The sequence below is a fragment of the Perognathus longimembris genome, chromosome 1 (assembly GCF_023159225.1).
Source record: "Perognathus longimembris pacificus isolate PPM17 chromosome 1, ASM2315922v1, whole genome shotgun sequence".
NCBI lineage: Eukaryota > Metazoa > Chordata > Mammalia > Rodentia > Heteromyidae > Perognathus > Perognathus longimembris.
Window position 1 is genome coordinate 84285056 of NC_063161.1, and position 27998 is coordinate 84313053.

General features: G+C 39.8%; 1 long non-coding RNA gene and 1 pseudogene across 1 annotated transcript; one reads left to right on the forward strand and one right to left on the reverse strand.

The window, feature by feature from the left end:
• The first annotated feature begins 1175 nt into the window (after positions 1 to 1175).
• LOC125355282 lies at positions 1176 to 27998 on the forward strand. The gene is made up of 3 exons (XR_007211636.1): positions 1176 to 1488; positions 6913 to 6914; positions 27959 to 27998. It is a non-coding gene; the product is annotated as an uncharacterized LOC125355282 (long non-coding RNA).
• Positions 24783 to 26147, reverse strand: LOC125355278 (annotated as a pseudogene).

The window sequence follows — 27998 nt, forward strand, 5'->3', positions numbered from 1 at the left end:
GGTTTATCCATTTCCCTGCAAATGATATTATATTATTCTTTAGTTGTCATTTCTGAGGGGTCACTGTTCATCTGAGGGGATTTCTGCTCATCTTTAAATATCAGTGAGTATATGGAGTAAAGCCTGTACATTCCCCCCAAATATAATCATCTTATTCAATTCCAACTAAGTTTGTAGACCATCCTCACTTCAGCCATTCCATAGATGAGGAAACAGCTGGGAAATGACAAGACCTCCCTACAAGTGAGCCTGGAAAGCCAAAGCATTGGGCTGGCTTCCAACAGCAATCTTCCTGATCTAAGCCTCTTGAATAGCTAAGATTATAGATGTGAACCACTAGCACTCAGCCTATTTCCTCTACTATTTAAAAATAAAACAGAAGCCTTCAAAATAATCAATCTTGATTGCTTTGAGAAGAGTTCTTAGATCATGCTGTACCACCTGTCTTTAAAAATTCTGGACCAGGCCTGGCGTCTCCCACCGTCGGCTCCACCGCCCTCGGATACCCCACCGCCCTCGGGTACCCCCTAGCCGCCGTCGCCATGGTCCTCCGGGGCCAGCGTCAGCGCCCTGCAGCGCCTGGTGGAGCAACTCAAACTGGAGGCCTGCGTGGAGCCTATCAAGGTCTCCCAGGCAGCCGCACAACTTCAGCAGTACTGCAAACAGAATGCCTGCAAGGATGCCCTGCTGGTGGGCGTTCCCGCAGGGAGCAACCTCTTCCGCAACCCAGGTCCCGTGCTTTATTTTAAATAGAAAAGAAGTTCGCTGAGGAATGCCTTCAAGTACAAATGACAAGTACAAGTGACAAATGCCTCCAAGTCTCAAGAAAACACTTTTCTCTAGCCAAATGACTATTAGATCTATTTCACATCTTTTCTGTGGCCTGGTTGTATAGGCAGAGTTACACAGAAATTAATGATTTTCTACTCAACTAAGGTAACTGAGTGAAAGAGTACAGTTCTAAATAATAATGACCTAGTTCTTCTGCTGAAGGGATTTTGTATTAACCACCCTAGCCACCAAATATAGCAAAATACACCTCTTTCATAAGTGAATTTCGGGTTTTGCTATATCTGCAATATTATGTATGTTTTATTTACTGTATATTTACATTTAGGAAGGAAAACATTTTTGTTTATTAAAACAATTGAGTATTTGTAATGTGTTCTTAAGACTTTCATACTAGGTACAGTTACTAGATAAAGAATAAAATTAAGAGGAATAAATAGGCTTTACTAACCAAAAGATGTCTTTTTTCCTTTACATGAAAAGATTTTCATTTTTAAATGAGAATGTAATTTGTTTTAAACACTAAACTTGGAAGATGTAGCTCAGTAAACTTGAAATTATTAATGTAAATGATGTGTATTAGTTTCTCCATCTTGTACATGAAACAGATTTGTCCTTTTTCTTAAGTTCTTATACTTTACAGTTGTGATGGTACCTTTAAAAAACAAAACTACTTATTTTGTCTTTAAAAATGCTTAAGTTGTTACCTACAAACAACTTTTCAAATGGTTAAAAACAAAGTAATGTGAAAATATTAAAACCAAAGGAATTCTTCATGTCACAAGGGTTTTACTTGGAAGTTGTGCCTTTCATTTAGTCTGGGGATACTTTTAGAAGGAGACTTTCTGTAATAATCTTAGAAGAGCTTGGAAATAAAATTTCTGCCTAATTGAAAAAAAAATTCTGGACCACTGACTCTAAAACTTACATCAACTCAGGATGGTATGTGAAGGAAGCAGTGAAATGCCCACAAACAACTAGAACTATGGCAGATTAACTGAATAGAAATAAATTTGATGAATTAAGTAAAATTAAATGGGAGAAGTTGGCCCATGGGAATCTAGAAATAAGATTTCAGAATTAAGTAGAAATAAATTAGACTACTTAAATAAAATTAGGTAGGAGGTATCAGCCCATGGGTTTAACTCCTTGACTTGTCATATCAGTGATACTAATATAGTGAAACAAAGAACATATTTATTGCAGCACGAGAATTGGGGTGAGGTTGAGTGAACCCTGCCAACACCTGAATCTCACTGCGTGGGAGGGTATACTTAGGGGACAGTGTACTCATGCGCAGTTCTTATCATGGCTTGTGCAAAATATTCCTCAGTACCAGCTACTTACATTATATATTCTGTGAAGCCTTCGAATAATTAATTTGCCTTCCTGTAAGACCTGAAATAATAAAACCCACTTTAGAGGTGGGTGTGGTAGCTCAAGACTGTAATCCTATCTACTTGGAATGAGGAGATTGGGGGATCACAGTTCTAGGCTAACCTGGGCAAAATGAAGTGTATGAGACTCCATCTTAACCAATGGTTGGGCACAGTAAAGCATGCCTATGATTCTAGCTATGGGGGAAACACAAGTAAGAAGACTGAAGTCCAGGCCAATCTTAGCATAAAGTGAGATCTTACCTCCAAAATAGTCAATGCAAAAAAAAAGCGGGGGGTGGTTGAGGCAGGACTCAAGTGGTAGAACACCTGTTTAGCAAGCATAAGGGCCAGAGTTTAATCCTAATATCACACACATAAAAGACAAACCAGCCAACCAACCAAATAATCAACTAACCCCCACCCCCCAACTCTACCCAAATTAAACAGAAATGAAGTTAGTTTCAGGATCTTGGATCAATGGGTTTTGAGTACTTTGTAGCCTAGAGCAGATCTTACAGTAGATGGTTCCAGAACAGTTCCACATTGTCACATCTGACCAGAGATATGGTAAAGCTCACCAGTAATGCTGGGAAGCAGATTCTGTCATTGCCCCCTGCTATGCTAAAAGCACTTTCAATTCAATTCTATTAAAAGAAAAAAAAAAAAAAAGAAAGAAAGAAAAACCAAACACTGAGAATCTCCAGGCACAGTGACTCATACTTGTAATTGTAGTTACTGGGGAAGCAGAGCCTAGGAGGATCATGGATTGAGGCTATTTGAGAACAACATAATGAAACTTCCAACTCAACGAACAAGCTGGGTGGGGTGGTACATAACTGTAATCCTGGCTGTGTGGGAAAATGGGCAGGAGAATCACAATGTGAGACTATCCTTGGCAAAAACTTGAGATACTATCTAAAAAAAAATACCTAAAAGCAAACATGGACCGTGCTGTGGTTCAAGTAGTAAAGCAGTTGGCTAGTAAACCTTACATTCAAATTCAACCAAATCCCCTAAAATTCCATTTGACTGTGTGTTTGCTAGGTCCACATCTCGTGACTCTGCCTTACTAGGTCTCATGCATTCATGCTACTGTCAAGGAATCTCTCTCACACTAGCTTGAAATTTATCACTCATAAAGGACTCCCTTCATTGGTTGGAATCATTGTCCTAGAGAAGAAACCAATTTCTTTAGAAAGCTGCGGCAAAGCCTAGTTTCTAGACCCATAAGGCTAGGGAATGGACTTGTACTGTGATCAATTCATCTGTCTCTTTTGAAAAGCCATGAAGCCCATTGCAGGCAGCTAGCAAGCCAGCTACCTTTCCCTTGGTTTGTTCCATGGTGGGACAAAGATATCTCTGATCACCAGCTAAAGAACTTTTTAAGAAAATGGACACTAGGAAGTGACAACATGTTGGCAGTGGGGGGAGGGGGGGCGGCGTAACAGGAGGCACACAAATGGAAGGAAGAAGATGGGCAAATGCAGTCATTGTATTCAATGTACATTATGGGGAAATTGAACTATGTAACTTGAGATTAGGGATGGGAGAGGGAAAATGGGAGCAAAGGATGGAAGGGGTAATGTTAATCAAGATGCATTGTACTTATAACCAGACTTATGAAGTTGTAACCTTTTTGTACAACTACTTAATAAAAATATAAAAAAGAATACTCAAGACTTTCCTGCTTTTTCTGAGTAGTGCTGCCTGGGATAGTTTCAAACTATGATCCTCAGATCTCAGCCTCCTGAGTAGCTAGGGTAACAGGCTTGAGCCACCAGTGCTAGGCAAATTTGTAGAGACTTTTGAAACAAGAAAACCAGCCAGGTGCCTATGGCTCATGCATGTAATCCTAGTTACTCAGGGGGCTGAGATCTGAGGATTGAAGTTGGAAGCCAGCCTGGACAGGAAAAGTCTGTGAGATTTATCTCCAATTCACCACAGAAAGCCAGAGGTGGAGCTGTGGCTCAAGTGGAAGGGTGCTGGCCTTAAACATAAAAAAGCTCAGGGACAGCGCTGAGGCCCTGAGTTAAAGCCCCTGGGCCAGTACCAAGAAGCAAAGAAAGAGAGAAAGAGAAGGAAAAAAAGACAAGAAAACCAACTAAGCCTTGGCTAGTTTTTCATTGCTACTATGTGTGGCCCTTCTAAACAAATTAAGTGATGAAACACTTGAACATGAAAAGTCCTTTGGTTGAACTGTATCTAAAGAATGATTAGCATTCTTAGTGATACAATCAAGACCTGATTGGGAGAAGGAGATGGCAGAGGGAGAGGGAACAGGAGAAAGAGGCAGTCTGATTAAGATTCCCTTTCCTAGTCTGATGTGAGCTGATTTGAGTTTATGTTGGATGCCATTGAAACAACATTTAAAAATTTATTTTTAAAAATGTATTTAATTGCTGGGGCTTGAATTCAGGGCCTGGTTGCTGCCTTTTGCTTTATTTCATTCAAGGCTCCTGTTTTACCACCTGAGCCACAGTTCCACTTCCTGCTTTTTTTGGAGGGGGGGCAGTTAGTTGGAGATAAAATCTCATGGATTTTTCCTGCCTGGTCTGGCTTTGAACAAACTCCTCAGATCTTATCCTCCCAAGAAGCTAGGATTACAGCCATGAACCACTGGTGCCCAGGTGAGATAATATTTTATATTTCCATTTATTCATTTAATTTTTATTTTGGTAGGCAACAAGTTCAAATAATGAAGTATGTAAAGTTACTCAAGGAAGATCCTGTCTTCCATGCTTGATCTCCACCCATTGTTCTCATCTCCTCCCAGGCAAGCAGTGTTGCAGTTACTATATGGGCATCCAGCTGGGCTGCCAAGGTATCTAGGAACATATAAGCAAGCACTATGTGCTTCTGTGGCCAGCTCTTATGGATTATGGTAGCACATACCATCTTGAATGTTCAATTTAGTGAGCTTTTCCATGGTTGATAGGATGGGAAAGGAGAAATGAAGAATATCTGACAGCTACCCAGGGAATTTGCACAATTACACAGTGAATTTACAGAGTGGTGAATTGGGGGAATATCTGGTTCAGACTGGTAAGAATGTGATGGACTCCTTTCTATCTTTCCTCTCCCCTACTCCCCTCCCACTTTCCTCTTTATTCCTTCCCTGGCCTCCTCTCTCTTCCCTTCTTTCCTTCCCCCTTGCTTCCCTTCCTTACTTCTCTCCTTCCCTTCTTGTTTTTCTTTCTTTTGGGGTAGGTAAAATTCTCTGGGTATTTGCTACTCTACTGATCTACTTAGGCATTGCTAACCTCGATCTGTGTTGCTGAGACATAAGGCACCCCGTGAACATTTCCCCAAATTGGGACTTACCATAGCACATTTCTTATGCCGAACAGAAGTGGGTTTCTGCCAGCAGATGGTTTTCAATTCAACTGAGCAAATGAAGTTTTCATCAGTTGTAGTGAGAGATTCAAAGTAAACTTTGCCTTTTTGGAGCTAGTCTGCCCCACAAATGGAATTATGCTTGGTAAATACTCAGCAAAAGAGAAGTCATGTCTGTTAGAAAAATGGAGGAGAATGGCAAAGGAATAGGCCAGACTTGATTGTCAACAGGAGAGGACTGTTTATTGAGGAACAGTGAGGGGGCACAGACCTTCCTGTAGGACTGGAGCTTGTGCAAGGGACTGGATTTTTGGGTGGGCATATAGGGCTTAACAATGATGCAGAAAATAGAAAATGGGTTATAGTCTCTTGGGGGCCCAGGGTGGTGTCCTTGGCCCAGCCCAGATTGGAATACCCACCTGCTGACAGGCATGTGGTTAAGCCTGCTCAAGTGCGTCTGATATCTTGCTTGACTTGGGGGAATAAGGCAGGCAGGAATCAATCCTTCAATTTTCACCCTACCACTGGGAATGTGAGCCTTGGTGATGCCAGTTGGGAGCAGCTCTTTGACCTGCTCTTGTCCAAACACTCTGTTCTTCCACCAGAGCTAGCATTTTATCAACATTGTCCATTCCTACAGAGTACTTTACTAAACAGTTTGAGTGGAAATCAACTGATTAAGGTAAATGATTAAATGGGCTTAGATATATGATCAATGCAACGAAGAAAGGGGACAGGAGCCTTGTCCCTTGTTGCTATAATCTAGAACAATTTCCTTCTCTCTGCCTTACAGATTAGTTCCATCTGATTGGAGTGTGCTAGGTGTCTGGCCCCAGGGAGGAAGGGACATTGGCACTAACTTGACTTATAGGCCATCCAGCAATTTAAAAATACCTTGAAACCATTGCAACAAATTCCTTGGAAGAGATAACTTTTATATCATGGGACTTCTTCCTTCTAAGGCTAGATTTATCCCTAGGCCTCAAAAGCATGATTAACCTCTCAGGCCTGTTAGCTCATGTTCTAAAGCCAGGTACTTACCACTTTAGTGATGTTTTCAGCCTCATGTGTAAAAGTAGAAGGCTTGGTAGCCTTTGGCTTTCAATGTATCATTCGGGAATGTTTCCTCCTTCCACAGATAATGCTCTTTTGAAAATTAATGGTGTGTTGGCCTCCACAGGAAGTAATCTCCCCCACTTTGGCTTGCAGGGAGAGGTAAGGGAGAGCCAGTAGCACAGTGGGGATAGTAAGACAAATGGCTCACTCCTAGGGATTCCTCTGCATACCTAGGAAGGAGGCAGGCAAGCCCTGTAACTCACCAGGGATGGGTCATCTGTCATGGTGGTGTTGGGGCTTCAGGTTGTACAGTTTAGTCAAGGACAGACATAGATTACTTCTCTGATGAAGACAGATGTTAACAATCAACTCTATCAAGGGTGGCTGGGTATTTGGGAGAACTCTCAGGCTCTCAGGCCTCCCTGAAATACTTGAGGTGGATTTAGTTTTGCCCTAGAAAGGAGAGAGGGGATTTTCTGGTAAGGTCAGACATTTGGGTCTGGCATAAGGGAAGGAGAAGATCTGCCTTTTACTTTCCTGGGAAGATCTGCCTTTTGCTTTTTCTCTTTCCTGTACCTCCCAGTCTGGAGATCAGAAGGGCCCTGACAATGTAAATGCTTGTGGGCTCAGGGGCTGCCACCTTGCCAGAGCTAGTAGCACAGTTAATTTTCTCTTGGGCCTATCCATTTTCTGGTATTTTCCTCACTTCCTTAATACAATCACCACACCTGTATATCTCCCCATGTTCCTGGTGTCTATGTGTCCTCCATACCTCAGAACACCCCAGTTTTGTGCTGTGTAAAGTCAGATGTGGGCCAGCCCCTCCCACCTTCTTTTCTCTTTCTTTATACTGTATCTGCTGCTTTACTGTGGGTCAGCAGACATCTGGACTGCAAGAGGGTCTTTTGCTCATTTCAAATATCCATTCCAGTCTTTTAGATTCTGGGGCTGCTGCAAGACCCAGAGATACTGCTTGTGTGTCAAAGTCACCAAATCTCCCTCTCCGTCTATAATGTTAACATTTGTGGCTTTTTTTGTTTGTTTGTTTTTGGTGTGTTTGTGTGTGCGTGTGTGTGATGGTATTGTCCTCTTGCTGGATTATCGTCCTCTTGCTGGATTATCTTGCTCTTGGCTGGGGCTCTACCGCTTGAGGCATACCTCCAGCTTGGCATTTCGCTAATTAACTGGAGAAGGACTTGTGGGCTTTTCTCCCAGGGCTGGCTTAGAAACTCAGTCCTCTAGGCCCCAGCTTCCTGAGTAGTTGGGATTGCAGGTATAAGGTTCCAATGGCTCATTTTTGTATGTTTGTCCTGAGGTTGTACGAGCAGGATGGAAGGAACACAGAGCTGCAGGCAAATTGATAAAGATTTAAGTGTTCCTCCCTTCTTTACTTTCTTTTCTCCTTTTTCTTGAAACCATGGCTCTAACTCTAAATGTGACACTGCCACTCATTGGCCGATGTTCCACCTCCTGAGCCATGTTTCTAACTCCTCCCCTTCTTTACTAGAAAATGGGCCTTGGGTAGTTTCAAGATCTCAGAGTAGCATTCATCTCCCGGACTCACCATGGAGTTAAATAAAACATTTATACAATTCCTAGCACAAAGTAGAAACCCAGTAAGGTTAGATTTTATTTTTCTCCTTCCCTCTCTTGTTTTTTCTCTTGTGTTATCACATTTTCATCTGCCTTTCCCATGGCCAGGATTAGATTCCTGCTTCCTCTCTTCAGAATGCCTTGTGTCTTCTGCACTGTAGCTGTGACCAACACCTCCTACACAGTTTACACAAGTTGGGGTGAAATTGGAACAGATGTTAGGAACTAGCACATACATTGCAATGTCTCCTGTAGATGTTTGTCGTTATATGAGGATGGAGTGCCCACTTGTCTCCAGGCAGATGTTGCTGTTGGAAAACACTAAGGAGATCTTTGCTTGTGAGTACAAGTAAGGTACACTGGCAAGACCAGAGTTTACTTGTTTTAATCGTGAGTTCATGTACCAACCTTTTGTTTGTGGCTGCTGCCAATGAGCTGGTGGAAAGCACAAAGGGATTTTAGGCCATGCAGCCAGTCATGCAAAGGGGTTGCAGGTACGTTTACCTGACTGCTTTCCTGGAGTGTTTCTCCAGCATGGCTCTCTGTGACTAAGATTTACTGCTTGCACAGGAAGGGTTTTGTGTTAAAAGACTGACATGGAGGTATTTGGTCAAAACCAGGTCTTCATGCATATTTTTATTTTATTTATTTATTTTTTGGCCAGTCCTGGGCCTTGGACTCAGGGCCTGAGCACTGTCCCTGGCTTCTTTTTGCTCAAGGCTAGCACTCTGCCACTTGGGCCACAGTGCCACTTCTGGCTGTTTTCTATATATGTGGTGCTGGGGAATTGAACCCAGGGCTTCATGTATACAGGGGAAGCACTTTTGCCACTAGGCCATATTCCCAGCCATTCATGCATATTTAAATCATTCATTTTCCTCATGGGAGATATTGTCCTAAAGCTGAAAATGGTTCTTGGATGAGGAAAAGGTTCTCTTTTCATGTATAAACCACAGGTATGTTTAGTACTCATTTATACAGTATATATGTTATATTGAAATGTCATAAAGGTAGTTGGATTCCAGTGGCTGACACATGTTATCCTAGCTATACTCAGGAGGTGGATATAGGGATAATCTGAGTTCAAGGCTAATCTGGACAAAAAGTTTATGAGATCCTTCTCAGCTGATCATTGGATAGTATGCTGGTTACCTTGGGAAGTCTAAATATGAGGATCACAGTCCAGGCTGGCCCAGACATAATCACAAGATCAAATCTCAAAAAACAACCAAAGGCAAAAGGGATGAAGAGCCTCTTTGTACAGCTAGTCAACCATAAAATATGAAAAACAAAAAAGGGATGAGGGCATGATTCAAATAGTCCCTATCTAACAAGCTCAAAACCCTGAGCTCAAACTCCATTTCCATAAAACAAAAAGTACTAAAGAGGGGTACTAAAGAAGTACTAAGGAGGTTACTAAAGAAGTACTAAAGGGGGTACTAAAGAGAAAAATGGTTTAAAAGGCTTCTTAAGGAGGAAATAGTCGAAGGAGGAATAGTTGAAGGCACTGGTTACACACGAGAATTGTTAGAGGAAGTTGAAGGTTTTTTTATGCTTGGGCTCTACCCAAGATTGATCAACTCTAAATCTAAATCTTTGAGCTTTGACAGATAATTCCACTGTGGATGCAGGTTGCAAATGTTGTTCTAGAGACCTAGTTCTCAGAATGTGGTCCTTGGGTCGTCGCCATCATCATCATCATCACCATCATCGTTTGGGAACTTGTTAGAAATGAAGAATCTCAGACACTTATTAAAAATGAGAAGCCCTAGGGTGAATATTTACCACTAACAAAAACAGAGCATTTGAAGACTGTTTAATTAATCAAATGTCATTATGTTTCTAGCTGTCGGTTTCAGGACCTCTTTATTGGCCTTTGAAAGGAATGGCCTGGTGTACTGGGGGAGGCCAAGACTGAATTTGTCTTCTGATATGTTGGGAAGGCCCATGACTTCAGAAACCGAGGTTCCTTTCAAGAAAGGCACCAAAGTGGGCAAAGGGAACCAAATATAGCCAGCTGAAACTTAGGCAGGTCCTCATTATGCAGAGTTGGTAGATATTGGGCATTGGCTGATGACTCAAGTTGTGGTTAAGACAGAATTAACTTGGTTAACTTGGGGTAGATGGTAACAAAGGAATATTGGAAAGAGCTCTTGGAAAGTATCTTGTTATATATGGGTGTCACTTAGGAATGAGCACATCAATTCAAAAGGAACTCGGCCTGGCAGTTTACTTCTGTACAGAAGAGCATGTGAGCATACCAAAGGAGTGTAAAGCCAAGTTTTGTACATGGGCAAGTACTTTGCGGCTGCCTTTTATCCTGCCACAGTGAGCCTTGTTCCCTTACCTGGATTGGTTAGGCCTAGGGTTATGGTCTCTTGTGATTGGCTAACACCCAGCATTTAGAGTGAAAAGGATGGGGAATATTGTTGGCATTGGCAGGCTTTTATGGAACAAAGGCTCTAGTTAGAAGAGCCAGGGCATATCTCTCAGGCTTTACATCTTGGCAGGCAAGTTTCATGGACAAAAAGTGAGGAGGCCTTAGCAAGAATTTGGAATGAGAACTGGAAACAGGGCAAGTGAAAATGGAATCTTACAAAACAATGTAAGATGCTTTGACAGAGAAGACTTCTGCAGTTGGAAACTGCTGGATTCTTGTATGGGAATCTTTTAGAGGACGCTACTCATTCATTGATTCATTCATTCATTCATGCATGCATGGGTTTAACAAATATTTATCAAGGGGTCACTATTGGATTTGGCCTGTAGTAGATGTTATTAAAAACAGAAACAAAACCAAAACAGAGATAAGCAGGACAGATCATGAAGGAAGGGCTTCTGAACTAATGATTTATATATATTCATATATACACAAATTCATATATATGTGGAATCTGTTTACATTAATTTTTTATTTTAAAGTATTTAATTGAGCAATACAATTGCAAATATTCCGGATGTATAATGTGATGACTTGATATACATATTCATGTGTTATGATTATCACAAGTTAATTAATTCCATCGCCATCCATGCTGTACTTCAGATCCTGACAACTTGTTTATCTTATTACTGAAAGTTTGGATTTTTTTTTGCCAATATCTCCCCATTTGTCCCATTTATCATTCTTTGGAAATGATATCTGTTCTCATTCTGCTGAATTTAACTTTGTCAGTTCACATGAAAGAGAGATCATGGAGTATTTTTCTGTGTTTGACTCATTTTACGTAGCATACATCTTCTAGGTTCATCCACACTGTTGAAGATGACAGGATTTCTTTCTTTTTATGGATGAATAATACTCCAGGTGCTATGTATATAGTACAATAGTATAATATGTAGTACAGTATAGAGTATACTGTATGGAATATATATATATACACACAAAGATACTATATATGTAGTGCAAATGTGAGATATGGATGTATGCATATATGTCACATTTTCAGTTCATCCATTGATAAACACCTAGATTGCCTCCATATCTTGACAATTACCAACAATGCAGTAAATATGTGAGTGCATGCACACTTGGAGGTACTGATCTCACTTTCTTTGGATATAACCTCAGAACTGAGATAGCTGAATTGTATTAGTACAATCATCAGGGAAAACATTGTGGATATTTATTAAAAAATTAAAAACAGAACTACCATATGATCCAAGAATCAGTTAGCTTTAAATTAACTTCAAAATACTAGCTCTTGCACCTCCCCCTCCTCTATACATGTGTGTGTTGGGGGGGTACTGAGGATTGAGCTCAGGTTTCACATTCTCTTTTGGCTTTTCCCTTCATAGCTGGTGTTGTACTACTTGATCATACTCCATTTCTGATTTTTTTCTGGTTAATGGAAGAAAAAAATCTGAAGGACCTTTCTGTCCAGGCTGGCTTCAAACCTTGATCTTCAGATCTTAGCCTCTTGAGTCACTAGGATTATAGGCTTGAAACACCAGTCTTGGCATCAGAATTCTAGCTTCTTGATTAAAATCTACAGAGTCAAAATCCTTTAAAATGCAGTGTTTACAGAAGAGATGTCTAATTGAATGACTTCAAAAATAAGTGGAGTTAACTGTCATTTATGTTGATTAAAACAAGAAAAAAAATTCTAGAGGAGTTGGCACTTTAATCTTTAGAACACATAGGCCTGGGTTTTGGTCTTGCAATGATTTCTTTGCTCAAGTGCCACAACCTATTTGCTGATGCTTGATGAATTTTTCTAGAAGGATTTGAAACATGGGTCCACCGGTGTTCAGACTTGCTCTGGTCATCAGTTGATGGATTACTGAGCCAAGCTACTTCTTGGGGTTTTTGTATTGACTTGATTACTACATGGATAATTATTCCTAATTGTGCTTTCATAATTTAACCAATTTATGGATACTAGAATAAAATATTTGAAGCTTTTAACTGGCTAATGGCTTAGACATTTTCATATCTCTGTCCTTAGAGTGATAAATGTGGAAGGTGGCTAAATCTTCTACCAACATTAACTCTCACACTTAAAATGTTGAATTAAACAATTTAGTGTTCTTCATAGTGTCATAGATTTTATTTAATAGGTAATAGCTAAACCTAGACCCAATTCACCTCATCTAGTTAATGTAATTTTCCCCACAAGGAATGTTAGAAGTAAATCTACCTGACATGTGTGAGTCTACTTGACCTTATACCAGTCCCTCTAGAGCCCACATAAGAGTCACTGATGGTCCCATTGTTGCACAGATGGTGAGGGTGATGGAAAAGATAAGAATATTGTAAAACAAAGCAAAGGCATTAAACTCATTTGTACCTTTAATATGAAAAAGCATGCAAATTCAATATCCATAAAGAAACAAATAATAAACCTTAAATGTGGACATTAGGAATATTCTTAAAGATTTTGTAGGCATGTATATATATAAATAATATTATATATAAGTATGTATATCACTTCTGAAGTTTTCTTCCTATCACTATTCTGAAAACAGTTTTCTTTCCCTCTTCAAGGTACTTAAAGAAAGCTTAGAAAGATTAAACATGAGGCGCATAGCTGGCCTCTTGTGAACTGAATGTGCTCTAGTGTGCCTTCTTTTGAGTTTAGAACAGCAAAATCTCCCTGTGGCCTCATCTCTGTGGACCTGAGAGTAGCTATTTTCTTCATTCATTCATTCATCCATTGCTCATCTAATGCACATTTACTTGAGCCCAATGTTCCATGAGTGATGAATAAGAGTAATAATATTTATTGATCTACGAAGTCTACAATTGCCTGTAATGGGTGTGAATCTTGTTTCTTACTTGGGATGGAGGTAAGGAATAAAGGAGCTAGCAGGTGCTCAATAATAGTGGCTATTTTTGAGCTTTTAGCAGGAAGTACTTAAAACTACATGGACAAAAATTTCTCCTAATATAAGATTAAATAGCCCATTCTACTTCTGAGCTATAAGAGGGAGTAGTGGTAGTTTAAGGAAAAAAGAAGTGAAAGGTTTCTTCTGTACTTTCAAGAATAAGGGAACATCATCTATTTTTATACTCTGTAAGTTGCCCAGATTATCTAGCAAGCACTGCCCACAAAAAGGCGCTCAACAAACTCCTGATGAACATTTTTTTTTTATACATCTAGGGGCCTAAAAAGATGCTCTAATTCTATTTATTTATTGTTGGTGCCAGTACCGAAGCTTGGACTCTGGGTTTCATGTGCTCACTCAGCTTTCTTTTCCCTTCCTTCCTTCCTTCCTTCCTTCCTTCCTTCCTTCCTTCCTTCCTTCCTTCCTTCCTTCCTTCTTTCTTTCTTTCTTTCTTTCTTTCTTTCTTTCTTTCTTTCTTTTTCTCTCTCTTTTCTCTATCTATCTATCTATCTATCTATCTATCTATCTATCTATCTATCTATCTATCTATCTATCTATCTATCTATCTTGCTTTCCTTGTTTTTCTTTCTCTTTTTGTGCTTGTCCTGGGCCTTGAACTCAGGTCCTGAGTACTACTCCTGAGTGTTTGTGTTCTATAGTTTGACCCACAGCTTGACTTCTGGCGTTTTTTTTTAAAGATGAGTCTCATGGACTTTTCTGCCTGGGCTGGCTTTGAACCATGATCCTAAGACCCCAACTTCCTGAGTAGTTAGGATTGTAGACATGAGATACCTCCTGAATCATGACTTTGGTCCAGATTTTTGCTTGTTAACTGGAGATGGAGTTTCAGAATTTTCTATTTGGCCTGGATCTCAGGCTGCTAAGTAGTTGAGATTACTGGCATGCGCCACTAGTGCCCAGCAATTACTCTGAGTTTGTAGAGAAATTTAGTTCCTAAGGAACCTGTGGATTACAAGCAATACCAGATGCCTGGTGCATGTTTTCATTCAAAGTAACAAAGTTGACATGTGACAAGACTATGAAGTATGTGGAGTAAATAAGAGGACACAAGTTGGGAAAGGTGGGCAGAGCCAGGCTGTAGAAGGCCCAGAACTACGTGTTCAAGAGCATTTGTTAAGAGTATTAAGCAGATAAATGACACAATTAGATTTGAGCATATGAAATAACTCTTTGGGATGGGCTGACGGCTAATGCCTGTAAATCCTAGCTATTCAAGAGGCTGAGATCTGAGGATCAGCATTTGAAGTCAGACCATGCAGTAATGTCTGTAAGACTCTTCAATTAGCCAGCAAAATCCAAACAAGGAGGGAGATGTAGCTCAAGTGGTAGCATGTCAGCCTTGAGTAAAAAAGCCAAGTGAGAGACTGAAACATGAGGCTCTGAGTTCAAGCCCCAATATCAGCACATCAGCACACATAAAAACACAGACACAGACACAGACACAGACACACACACACACACACACACACACAGAGAGAGAGAGAGAGAGAGGAGAGAGAGGTAAACAGTGATGTGGTACATAATGATGTTTGAGCCCACGATGACCATATGTACTACAGTGGTCCTATAAGCTTTTAATGTAGGTGACCAATTCCTATCACATAGCCATCTCATAACTTCCTAGTGCAATGCATTACTCACATATTTGTGATGTTGATGTGTGAACAAAATTACTGTGCTGCTCATCATATAAAAGCACAGCAATAATAAATGACTATGTTACTGTTCTCTATAGTTACTATGCTGTACTTTCAGAGCTGTTTAGTGTGCTGTTTTCACGTTTCTACTTAAAAAGAAAAGTATAGTGTAAAGTAGTGTGGCATGTTAGAATGGTGGCAACATCACATCTTGTATTTTATCCAGAGACCTTACTGAATGACCTACACCATGTAGGCTTAATGAGGACACTGTGTGTTGTTCTCACAATGCTGAACTTATAATGCACTTCTTAGAATCCATGCCCCTTATGAAGTGATATAGCACTGTAGCATGGAAGAGGGAATGGGGGCAAATTAAGGCCAATGAACAAGAGTGAAGATAAGTAAAATATAAAGAGAAAATTGTGGTTCAGGTTGCCAATTGGAATGCTGAAGAGCAACATGGGGGATACAATACATTGGAAACTAGGATTTGGTATCTGATTTCACATGCAGCTAAGAGAACCTTAGACTCTCTAACTTCTGGGTCTCCCTTTCGTCAACAGGGAGAGTACAGACTGGATTCTATCGACTGGAAGATTAAGTGGGGTGAGTAGGTTTTGAGAGCAAGATGAAAACTGAGCTTGAGGAACTTTAGGGACCTTGAGCATGCTGTGGGTGTGGTTGGGAATGGGAAATGGGAGAATAAATGCAACCTGTGAAATCGGGTGCATAAAAAGGGAAGAAACATCAGCCAAGTAAAGAAATGTAGATGGAGGGAGATGAAGACTTCATGAAGACTGATTCTCCTCCAATGTCTCCTGTTTGGTGATCAATATCCAGAAACTCCAGGGTGATCTTCAACTTTACTTGTCTCCCATTTGCCATCACAACCAAATCTTGATGAAGTCTGCCTTCTTTATGGTTTTGAACCTATTTCTCTGTCTGTCCCTCTGCTGATGTTCATTCATGTCACATAATTCAGTAGGTTGGGGGTGGGGATTCTGCATTTCTAATAAGTAGACATTTCCCCAACCATTTCTAACTAGAAAAGGCTAAAAAGAAATTGCTTGGAGCAGTCCTGGTAGCCTGATGGTCCACGTGACAGATGTATTGGACGCAGTCATTACCAAGTGTTAACCACATTTCCCTTTTAGCTGGCATAGTGGCTTGTGTTAGGGATGCTGAGTTACTCAATTGGCCTTCTAGGCTTGCCAGCTGGACTGACAGAATTCATTTAATCCATCCCTTGGGTAGTAAAATTGTTTTCAATTCAGATATGGGGGTGATTTGCCACTTGTCTTTTAATGTGCTGGACAAATGAAAGGCATCTGGTAGCTACTTTTAAAGCACCAATAACTTTGTAGAATAGTATGTTGGGAGAGTTGCATGTGTTATACATGTTCATGCTAAATGGCACTGTGATTTGCATGCACTGCTTTGAGCTGGCTACTTGAAATCCTGTAGGGTATGATTTGGGAAGAAAAACAATCTTTTGCATGAACTCTGTTGGATTCCAAACTATTGCATTAGATTGGTATAAAGGTTGGGTTTTATGAGAACCAGAGCTTTGATATTGAAGAACTCAGGATTCTAACATGAGTAAAATACAGCCTGATTTGCCCTAGATTATGGCTCACCTAACGTGTAAATCAAAACGCTGTTCTTTTCGTAGTTCAATGGTTGTCAATCTTGACTGTGCATTAGACTCATGTGGAGAGCTTTAAAAATGTACTGATGCCTGGGCTCCTTCCAAGACCTGCTAGAAACTATCAGGAAGGAAGCCTGGTTCTGAATATGTTTGAAGAATGTCCCTGGTGGTCTGAAGTATTTTCAAGGTGGAGAATCATTGTACTTTATTAGGTAATACATTTTGGATTCTAGCCCAGTAAAATTTAATCAGCCCAAAGCCGACTGATTTCAAATTAGCAGACTTAAATTAGTCAGTAATTGTAATAGAAACTAATGTAATTACAATATTAAGATTCTCAAGTGTCTCCTGCTGAAATGATTCATAAGGCTTTTGACAAGGGACAATCTGTATTCCTGAAGCTTCCACAAACACTTGATATCTTCTTCTTTATCTCGTCTAATTGTCATATTCTACCTTTTAGTTCCCTTGTTTCCAACCTAGTATCACAAGGCTCACATACATTGTATTTCTACCTTTCTTGATCATCCTGTGGCACCTAGAGCACATGTAATTGTGTGGTTCACTTGTGTTTTGAGTGCCTGTGTAACGACCACAAGGATTGATATGCAGGGGAGGTGGGGGAAAATGAGGGAGGAGGTAACAAGTTGGATAAGAAATGTACTCACTTCCTTACTTATGAAACTGTAACCCCTCTGTACATCACTTTGACAATAAAGAAATGAAAAAAAAAGACTGATATACAACTTGTGGAAAGAAACAAAGGATCAGGAATGGAAATGCAAAATAAAACACAATTTTAGACATTTAGTACGGTGTCAACTTGAATTAAGTTTGGTCTAAAGGTTTTCTGTATATCACAAAATATGTCAGGTGTAAATAGAATGTAACCTGTTCTTGTTACTAGTAGCCTAGTCTCAGCCAATCACAGCAGTTGATCTTTGGTCAACTGTTCAATCCAGTTTCCTATAAGTTAAGCAGGAAGTGTTAACCAGTCAGTGATCAGTATATCACTTCCACTTTATGTGCAGTTTATAAAATAAATCCTCAAAAATCAATGGCTTTTCTTTTTTCCAACAATGCAAAGAGCAAGGCTGAAATCAGGAAAGCAAGTCCTTTTGCAATAGCCTCAAAAAACATAAAATACTTAGGAATAACCCTAACCAAAGAAGTGAAAGACCTCTATGATGAGAACATTTTTGTTTATTTGTTTTGTTTTTGATGCCAGTCCTGGGGCATGGACTCAGGGCCTGAGCACTGTCCCTGGCTTCTTTTTGCTCAAGGCTAGCAGTCTACCACTTAAGCCACAGCACCACTTCTTGCTTTTATCTATATATGTGGTGCTGAGGAATCGAACCCAGGGCTTCATGTATACGAGGCAAGCACTTTACCACTAGGCCATAGTCTCAGCCTTCTATGATGAGAAATTTAAAAACCTGAAAAAGGAAATTAAAGCAGAACTAAGGATATGGAAAAATCTCCCATGCTCCTGGATTGGGAGGATTAACATTGTGAAAATGGCAATATCACCAAAGTCTATCTACAAATTCAATGCAATACCCATCAATACCCATTCTTTAATGAAATAGAGGAAGCAATCCAGAAATGCATATGGAACAATGAAAGACCCCGAATAGCAAAAACAATCCTTAGCAGGAAGAACAGTACTGGATGAATTTCAATACCAAACTTCAAGCTGTATTACAAAGCTATAGTAATAAAAACTGCTTGGTATTGGCACAAGAACAGGCCTGAGAACCAATAGAACAGAACTGAAGACCCAGAAATGAACCTGCAGACCTATGTCTGGACTGGAAGCAAATTAGATTACTGGGAACATAAGGACTAAAGATGGTTAAGTGGGGAGCCTCAGCTGGGTTTGGGAACTCTGAGGTAGAATCACAAATATACATGGGTTCCTTGTTGCTCCCTGCAAACCTGGGCAGCCCTGGTTCAAGGATTGTAGCTGGACTAAGGTTGTCTCTACCAGAGCAACCTCAGGAGATAAGAGATGAGCATGCCCAGAGTGAACCTGAGTCTCTTAACTTTTCCAAGCAATTTCCTGTCTTTATGCATGACTTTTCTCTGACAGTTGCTTACTGCCAGATAAAGTGTATTTACCATACATCCTTGCAGAGTAAACTCTAAGAGATAATAAACTACTTACTCTTGGATGAGAAAGTCATGCTTTTTGTTCTCAACACAACTTCTTTTCTTCCAGTTTGGCCTTTGAGATTTAGTGCAAGCTGGCTAAAGCTCTTTAATACTCTAGTCACTTGAATTTGGGCTTGCTTATAAGTGTTTATTGCATATATTATATGTTTATATACATATATTACATGCAATTATATACATATGCATGTATATGTTTACATACTGTTTTTATGTATTATTATATATAATCATTATATATTTCTCAATATTTCCCCCTAATTGTAATGTTTTATATATTCTGTCTAAATTCTAAATATCTGTCTATCATATAGCTTTTTTTGTGCTACTAGGAACTGAACCATGTCAGACAAGTACTCTGTCCTAGCTGTATTTGCAGACTGGAAATGTTATAACAAAGACCACAGACTTAAGTCTTATCTGTTAGTGTCTGTCTTTTACACAGCTGATTTGACTTTATTTTTAGGTACTGGGGTTTTTGAACCCAGATCCTTTGGCTTGTTAAACAGGCATTCTACCACTTGAGTCACTTCCTACAGTCTTTTTCCTTTAGTTTTCAGAAAGAGTCTCATGCTTTTTGCCCTGGGTTACCTGCACCATCATTCCCCTATTTAATATCAGCTGTGTAGCTGAGATTACAGGTGTGCACCATTACAACTGTCCCAATTTATCACTGGCTACTAGGACTAAGATGAAGCTCACCTAAAAACACAGATCTTCTGCAGAGGGACAAAGGAGCCAAAGCTCACCCTTCCATAGTGCTGACTGTATATCTGGTACCAACCAAGGGGCTTTCTAGTATGTGTACCTGTTCATAGATCACTGACTTTCGAATGGAATGCCAAAGACTGTCAGTGAGAGAAGCATGAGAGTAGTATTAATTGGTGGCTAGAAGGTCAGGCTGGTATCACCATTCAGATATTTGCTAGGAAAAAATACCTTCTGTTAATAGCAGAGACATTGAAACATTCCTGATGTGTTTTGATTAAAATTTCAGAAAGCAGAGGAAGCTGAAAGCTGCTCATCAGGAATAAACTGGGCTGGGTGAAGGAGTGAAGGTCATAAATGAATGAAGCAGGTGCCATGATTAAGAAAGTGCTCTGGCACAGAGGAAGGTGGAGAATGTATGCACTGCATACCAGGGGCAACTACTACGCAATGCCAGCCAATGATGCAATGCCTTTTCTGAACTTGCTGAGGACATCAGCAATGGGGATTTTGGTGTCAAATCCCTTCTTTTAAAAGTTGCTTTTGACCCATTAAACCACATGCATGGGGCCTTGATATACTTCTTTGGTTTCTGTCCAGGTAATAGAGAGTCTGGAGCCACATTGTTCCAGGAAAGGCTGCACTGGAGGACACATGTCAGCACAGGCACATTCTCCTGAGTTCTGCCTGGGCCCGGCAGCACTAACAATTGCTTGTATGATCTGTTCCTGGAACACATGTTGCTAAAACTTTTTTGTTTGTTTTATTTTTGTGCCAGTTCTAGGGTTGGAACTCAGGTCCTGAACACTGTTACTGAGCTTTTCTCAAGGCTAGTTATTCACCACTTGAACCACAGCTCTATGTCTAGCTTTTGGTAGTTAATTGGAGATACAAGTCTCATAGACTTTCCATCCCTGGACTGGCTTCGAACTGAAATCTTCAGATCTCAGCGTCCTGATTACCTAAGATTGTATAGGAATGAGTATAGGAATGGATGCCTGGCTGTGGCTAAAGCTTTTTATCTTGGGATTCTACGTCTTTCTGGAAGGGAATAAACTGGGTATACACTGTAAGAAGTAGCTACCTTGTGGTGGTTGTGCTGTTTCCAGTCAGTAGGGCCCTAGGCCCACTTTGTGGGCTCTGGTAATACTATTCAATGACAGAGAAAAGCACACAGCTCAAGTCTTTATTGTAGTCTCCTTTATTGTACTTTCCTTATCATCTCATATGCCTTGGTCTTTCATCAGCACTGTAACCAAGTCATTATATTAACGACACTCTTTACAAAAATTCAAAAAGCTTCTCATTTTCAGTTATAAGGTAGCTATTGAAGGCATGGTAGAGTGTCTGCCTAGCAAGTGTGAGATTCTGACTTCAAAACCCAATATCACAAAAAAGAATTAGTAAGGACTGGAATAGGGCCAAGGGCCAAAGTACCTAAAAATCATTTCTCTTGTTGTAGATTTTTTCCTCTTTTTCATTGGAAAAAAATCTCACTTTATATTTGGTTACAGTACCACTTGGATATACTTGTAAATAAACTTGTAAATCTTTTTTTTTTTTTTTTTGCCAGTCCTGGGGCTTGGACTCAGGGCCTGAGCACTGTCTCTGGCTTCTTTGCTCAAGGCTAGCACTCTACCACTTGAGCCACAGCACCACTTCTGGCTTTTTCTACATATGTGGTGGTGAGGAATCAAACCCAGGGCTTCATGCATGCTAGGCAAGCACTGTACCACTAGGCCACATTCCCAGCCCCAAACTTGTGAATCTTGATGCTTTTGAATATAACAGTATTGCTAAAGGATGAAAATAGGCTGGTGCAATCCCCAAATGTGGAGGTGAATATATGACTTATATAATAATACTTAATATTTCCTTTTATTTTCATAAATTGTATTTTCTATCATAGGAGGCATTCACAGAAGACCCAGGTCTCAAATATTTTTTGGTATCTAAGATGAAAGCTATGAAGCTAGCACTCTACCACTTAAGCCACAGCCCCAGTTCCACCTTTGTCCTTTTGTGTGATACTGAGGAATCAAACTCAGGGCTTCATCCATGCTAGGCAAGCAGTCTACCACTAAGCCACATTCTCAGCCCTGCTATGAGGAATCTTACAGGTAGATTCTGTAGCTTCTAAAAGATTTGCTTTTTTTTTTTTTTTTTGATCTAGTATATTGCAAAAATCAGGTACTTACTATTTCTATGCCTTGATAATATCTTTTTTCCCCTTCCTCTACCTCCCTCCCTCCCTTCCCTCCCTCCCTCCCTCCCTCCCTCCCTCCCTCCCTCCCTCCCTCCCTCCCTCCCTCCTTTCCTTCCTTCCTTCTTTTCTGTGTGCTTGTACTGGGGAGTGAACTCAGGACCTCTTGCTTGGCTTTTGTGTTCAAGGCTGGTTCTCTACCATTTAGCCATGCCTCTGCTTCAGCCTTTTCATTCATTAATTGGAAATAAAAGTCTTGTGCATTTGTTTGCTTGGGTTGATTTTGAACTGTGTTTCTCAGATCTCAGGTTTCTGAGAATCTAGAATTACAGGCATGAGCCACTGGTGCTTGGTTTATTATTTCTTTAGACAAAACCGTCAGTTCAAGAAAAACTTTCTTCCCACCTTTTTTGTTTCCTGAATATTAACATTGATGGTTCATTCCAATTTGGTACAAGGAAGGCAGCATGAATGAACAAACTCCTGGATGGAAAGTTCAGAGTCGTGGGCTTTCATCTAGCAGTGTAGGCCAGGACAGATTTGCTTTTGGAACTTGGCTTCCTTGTAGACAAAATCTGTATTAGTGATTTCCAGTTTGCTTACAAGGGGCATTCATACTTTGCATAATATTTCAAGAAGTCTAGCAAAAATAGTAATAATTTTCTAATGAAGGTATACAGGTATAGGAAAACATTAAATTTCTTAGCATTTTGGGACACACACATTATATATAATATATATGTATATATAATATATATTATATATTAAAATATTATATTATATTATTATATTATGTAATATATAATATATATATAATATATACGGTGGTTTTTGGTTTGCATTTAGGGGCTTACCCTTGCTAGGCAACTGCTTTAGCACCCGAGCCATATCCTTAGCCCTTAGCTCTTTTTGGCTTTGGCTTATTTTTCAGATTGTGTTTTCCTTTTGCTTAGGTCTGGCCTGCAACCATGATGCTTCTACTTCACTTCTTACATAGCTGAGATTATAGGTATTCACATCAATCTAGCAGAATAATGTTAGCTATCTTCTGCAGAGTTAAAAATGTTTTCTAAGGTTATGAATACTTTGAATACCAATCGTAGCTAGCTAGCATTTATTGTTTACAGTGTGCTAAGTAGTGGTTGACATATTAGACCTATGAGAAATCTTATTAAATTTCCTCATGGAGACATGACTTTAGCCTCATTCATTATCTTTTGGTTGTTAATTTCTAGCTTTATTGTATTATGGTCAGTGATAGACTTGGCTTTCAAACACTTCCATATCAAATAAGTGACATACAGCCCATCATATAAGTGATATAGACATATAAAAATTACTTGTGGCCAGGCACCAGTGACTCATAATCCTGTCTACTTAGGAGGTGGAGATTTGAGGATTGTATTTTAAAGTCACCCTGGGTAGGAAGTTCTGTGAGACTCTTATCTGAAATTAAGTGTGGAGTACTGGCCTCGAGCAAAAATGCTCAGAGACATCACCCAGGCCCTGAGTTCAAGCCCAAGGACTTGCACAACAACATCATCATCATCATCATCATCAACAATAACAAGTTACTTTTGTCAGGCACTGGGGGCTCCTGCCTATAATCCTAGCTTCTCGGGGGGCTTAGATCTGATCACTGCAGTTGGAAGCCATCATGGGAAGGCATGTCTGTGAGTCTCCTATCTATGTGAAACTTCTATCTCTAACCACCAAAAAGCTGAAAGTGAAGCTGTGGCTCAAGTGGTAGAGCACTAGCCTTGAGGGAAAAAAAGCTCAAGAACAGAACCATGCCTAGGCCCTGAGTTCAAGCCTCAGAACTGGCAACAAGAATAACAAAAAGTTACTTGTTCTTCACTGGGCACTGGCAGCTCATTCCTATACTTTTATCTCTTCAAGAGGCAGAGATCTGAGATGGAGGTTCAGATCTAAGAGATTCTTATTTCCAATTAACTATCAAAATGCTAGAAGCTGGGGTATGGCTCAAGTAGTTGAGCTCCAGACTTGTGTGAAAAAGCTGAGAGTGAGAGGCCCTGAGTTTAAGCCCTAGAACTTGTACACAAAAGCTGCTTGTTCTTAGCCAGGCACCAGTGGTGTCATGGAAGGCTGAGTTGGGATGGTGGTGCTTCCAGGCCAGTCTGGGCAAAAAAGTTCACAAGATATCTACAGTGGAATAAATGAATAGAAAAAAGTGATATCTCTCTATTTATATTTGTATAGGTGTAGATAGATATTCATGAATTTAATCTATATAGATATATGTACATTTATTCTTTTATTTATTTTTGCTCTTTCTATGGATTTAAAATTCTGTACATAGGACATTTTTGTATAAAATATGAACTATACATTTTTATTACTTTTTACCATAAAACAAAGATACCATGTATGTACAATATTAAAAAGAAGCCATCCTAAAGCCACACTAAAAAAACACTGCGAACTGTGACGTTTCTGATGCATAGATACATTTCTGGGAATAGTGATGATGCCAAAGGCAGAATTTTATGGAGAAAAACAGTCACCAGTTTCTTTTCAGCACAGTACTTTTGAAATCTGTTTGGTACAGAGTGAACAGTGTCTTGATATGATAATAGATGAGCTGAACCATTAGCACAGGGAGTCTGAATACTAACTAGGAAACTTTAATAGGCCAAAATATTAAGTAATATTCTTGCCCAAGAAAATTAGTTTCTCTCAAAACTGCTTTTCTTCATCTAATTGGTGAATGTTTGTCTTCAATAAAGAGCAGAAGCAAAACCTAGACCCAAAGGTGTTTTTATATGTTGAGCTTTACACAATCATCCAGACACTGCTATCTCGCTTCTCCCCAGGGACAAGGTGAGTCTCTCTCTCTCTCTCTCTCTCTCTCTCTATATATATATATATATATATTTTTTTTTTTTTGCAAAATATCCCATAAGATTTTAATACTGTCAATTATTTGCCATATGGAAGTTACAGATAATATTCACTAAGTAAAATGAAAGTATTACCTGGTTGGTAAGGCACATGATAGCTACAACATCTAAAGTGGGATTTATTAGGTGAACTGCAATTAAGTTCTCAACACATTTGTGTAACTCAGGTAGAAATAGGCAAGTATCCATATAACATGGCAGTACAGAAAGGCATTTCAACTGTCATTCCTTACACCTGAAATTATAAAATTACTGATGTAGCACTCAGAAGAGGTTCTGTACAGATTTGCTAAGCTGATATACAATGTTCAGTGTTGTACAGGGTTAGGCAAACTCAATTCTCTCTTGCTCAATAATGCCTCATTCCCACCACCCAAAGCCTGGTCTCCAGTCCCACGATCCAAAGATTGCCTTACATTAACTCTTCCTTCATTGTTACCACACAAAAAAATTACATTATAAAAGGCCTCTAGATCACTCTGTTCAAATCAAACTGCTGGTTTCAGTACTGTTCCAGGAGCAAGGGAACTTTCCCCAATGATTCTCAGGTTGATAAATTTGATTTTCCAAGTATTCTCCACAAAAGGGCACCGGATAAGTCCAAAAATTTGTTCAAAAATTCCCAGACAACTGTTTCCTCGGTGGACAGTCCCTGCAACTCCAACCATAACTAACCCATGGGGTGAAGAAGCACACTTCAGGCCATGAGAATCTAGGTTGGGATTGAGGAAAAGAAATTCTTCTTTTACTAGTGACAACAAGTGAAAGCTCACAAGTTCTGCTCCATGGTAGTCTATCACGTTTTGTTCTGAGGTGTTATAACCTAAGCTTTACATCGTGCCAGAGGTGCTGTGGCCCCCACTCATCTTGAGGTGGTCCCAGGAAAGGGTTCTGAGAATTAAGTAGTTCAAAAAACCAATGACAGAATTCTTCTCCAAGGCGGAGAAAATCGACTTTCTCAGCTTTTTTGTCTTCTTTTCCCTGCTGTTGGAAGAGTTGGACATCCTCTTTCTTTGTAAATGACTCTGGTGCTTCCTTCAGCTTCAGTTGTGCTTGTCTTTTCCAGTAATCCTTGGCATGCTGAATAAGATTGTGTTTTTCAGTAGCTGGGGGTATAATAAGCCCCTGTGTTGCTAAGTACTTAAAAATGACTTCTCGATGGACTTTTCTACGCTTCAGAAGTTCTTCTACGCTTTGACTATACACCAAAATTGCACGAATAGCATCTTGGCAGTCTGCAGGCTGCACCAGGCGGTTAGTGACGGTGTCGCACAGGGCCTGGATCTCCTCGTTGTCCAGGAGGCCCATCAGGCTGCGACAACCCTCCATCTCTTTGTGGCTCAGCCCCGACATCTCGACCCCCAGAAAAGTGTCGGCGAGAGGCCGACGCCAATACGGTCGCCCGGAAGGCCCGCTGGGCCGGCGCCTCGAGTCTTTATATTTAGATAGGTAGATATAAATGGAATTTTATTCACCTATCAGGAACAATGAAATTATGTCATTTGGAGGGAAATAGATGGATCCATAAAAAATTGTTTGCAGCATAGTAAGTCAGGCTCAGAAAGACAAAGGGCACATGTTTTCTCTCATATATGGATCTTATGAGGCATTTTATTTGGCTCTCTGGAAAAATGCAAAAGAGGCTAATGCTAAAATATGCCTCCCCTTGATTTGACTTGTTATGTATGGTTTTCTCACCCACTGCTTGCTGAGATATCAAGCCACAGTACTAACTCCACCCACCATTTGATTTTTCTGTGACTCACTAAAGAGGCCTCTTCCCTGGTCTACAAGGTAAGTTCACCTGCATGCTCACTAGGAGGAGGGATTCTGAAAATTAAGTCTACCTGATTCTAGAGTAGAACCATATAGCTAAATATATGACTTTCAAGGCTTAGAGTCTGATCTTGCAAATAGAAATAATGAAAATATATACCTATGAGGTTAGTGTGTATATTAGGTTGGAATTTGATGTTCCAGCTACACAGTCTCCATCTTAGAATAGCTTTACTAATACTTCTCACCTTTATAATGGTGCAAAAGATACACGTATTCAGAAGAAACTGTACTTTGAAATTTGTGTTTTTGATCTTTCCCCTTGCTTTCCCAACAAGTAGCAGCAAGTAGCTTGGCCCAGTCAGCCACATAATTAGAAGAACCATCATAGAACAAACAAGTCATCAAGCTGTTAAAAGCCACAAAATTGTTGGCCAGTATCTATAATTCTAGTTACTCAGGAGGTAAGGTGGAGATCTAAGGATCATCATGGTTCAAAGCCAGCCCAAGGAGGAAGGCCCATGAAATTCTTATCTTCAATTAACCACCTCAAATTTGGAAGTGGGGCTGTGGCTTAAATAGTAGTGCACTAGTCTTGAGCTCAAAAACTCAATGACAGCACCTAGGTTCTGAGTTCAAGCCCTGGTACCCGCACACAATAAAAGAAGGAAACAAAACTGGCAAATTATATTTCTAGCTCTTCATTAAGTATTTTTGTGCCTGCTTTTAATGCACATGTATGCTTTTCTATACAAATTATACTAAATATAAGAAGATGTGAAACAAACAATTAGTAGAAAAGTAATATTTGCTTATTAAGGCTGATGATTTGTTAGTGTGTGCATAGATCTTATGCTTTATGCTAACTTTGAATTTGGAATCCAAGTTCAATAAATTGAAAAATAATTAAGAAAACACAATTGTTGATCAGCTATAAGCAAGTCAAATGTACATGCCATGTCACAAGCACATCCTCTACCTAGCACAAGGGGCACAGGGGATGTGGCTGGAATCAATCATAGAAGCACAGTGTGCACATATGGGAGGCTTTGGTGATGAGATGGAGCAAATCCAGGGGGATTCTGAGATTTCACATGCATAGAATTTCCAAAGCTACAACTGTAGTTGACAGCTGCATAGCTAACTTTTTAACCTTCTTTGCAGTTTCCACACTGGGAAGATATTTTTATTTTTTTTTCCTGTTTTGATCTAGTACTGAGAATTTCTGATTTGTAAATGCACATCTGTTTATAGATGTTTATGGCTTTGTTTTTGTAATAAAACTGAAACATTAGTTTGACTAAATAGGAGAAATCTTGGTAAGTCTTATTGAGTCTTGGAACCTTGTTGGAAAATGTTTTCTTGAGTAGTTAATCATTATTTTGAAAAAGCCTGGGCTGGGAATATGGCCTAGTGGTAAAGTGCTCACCT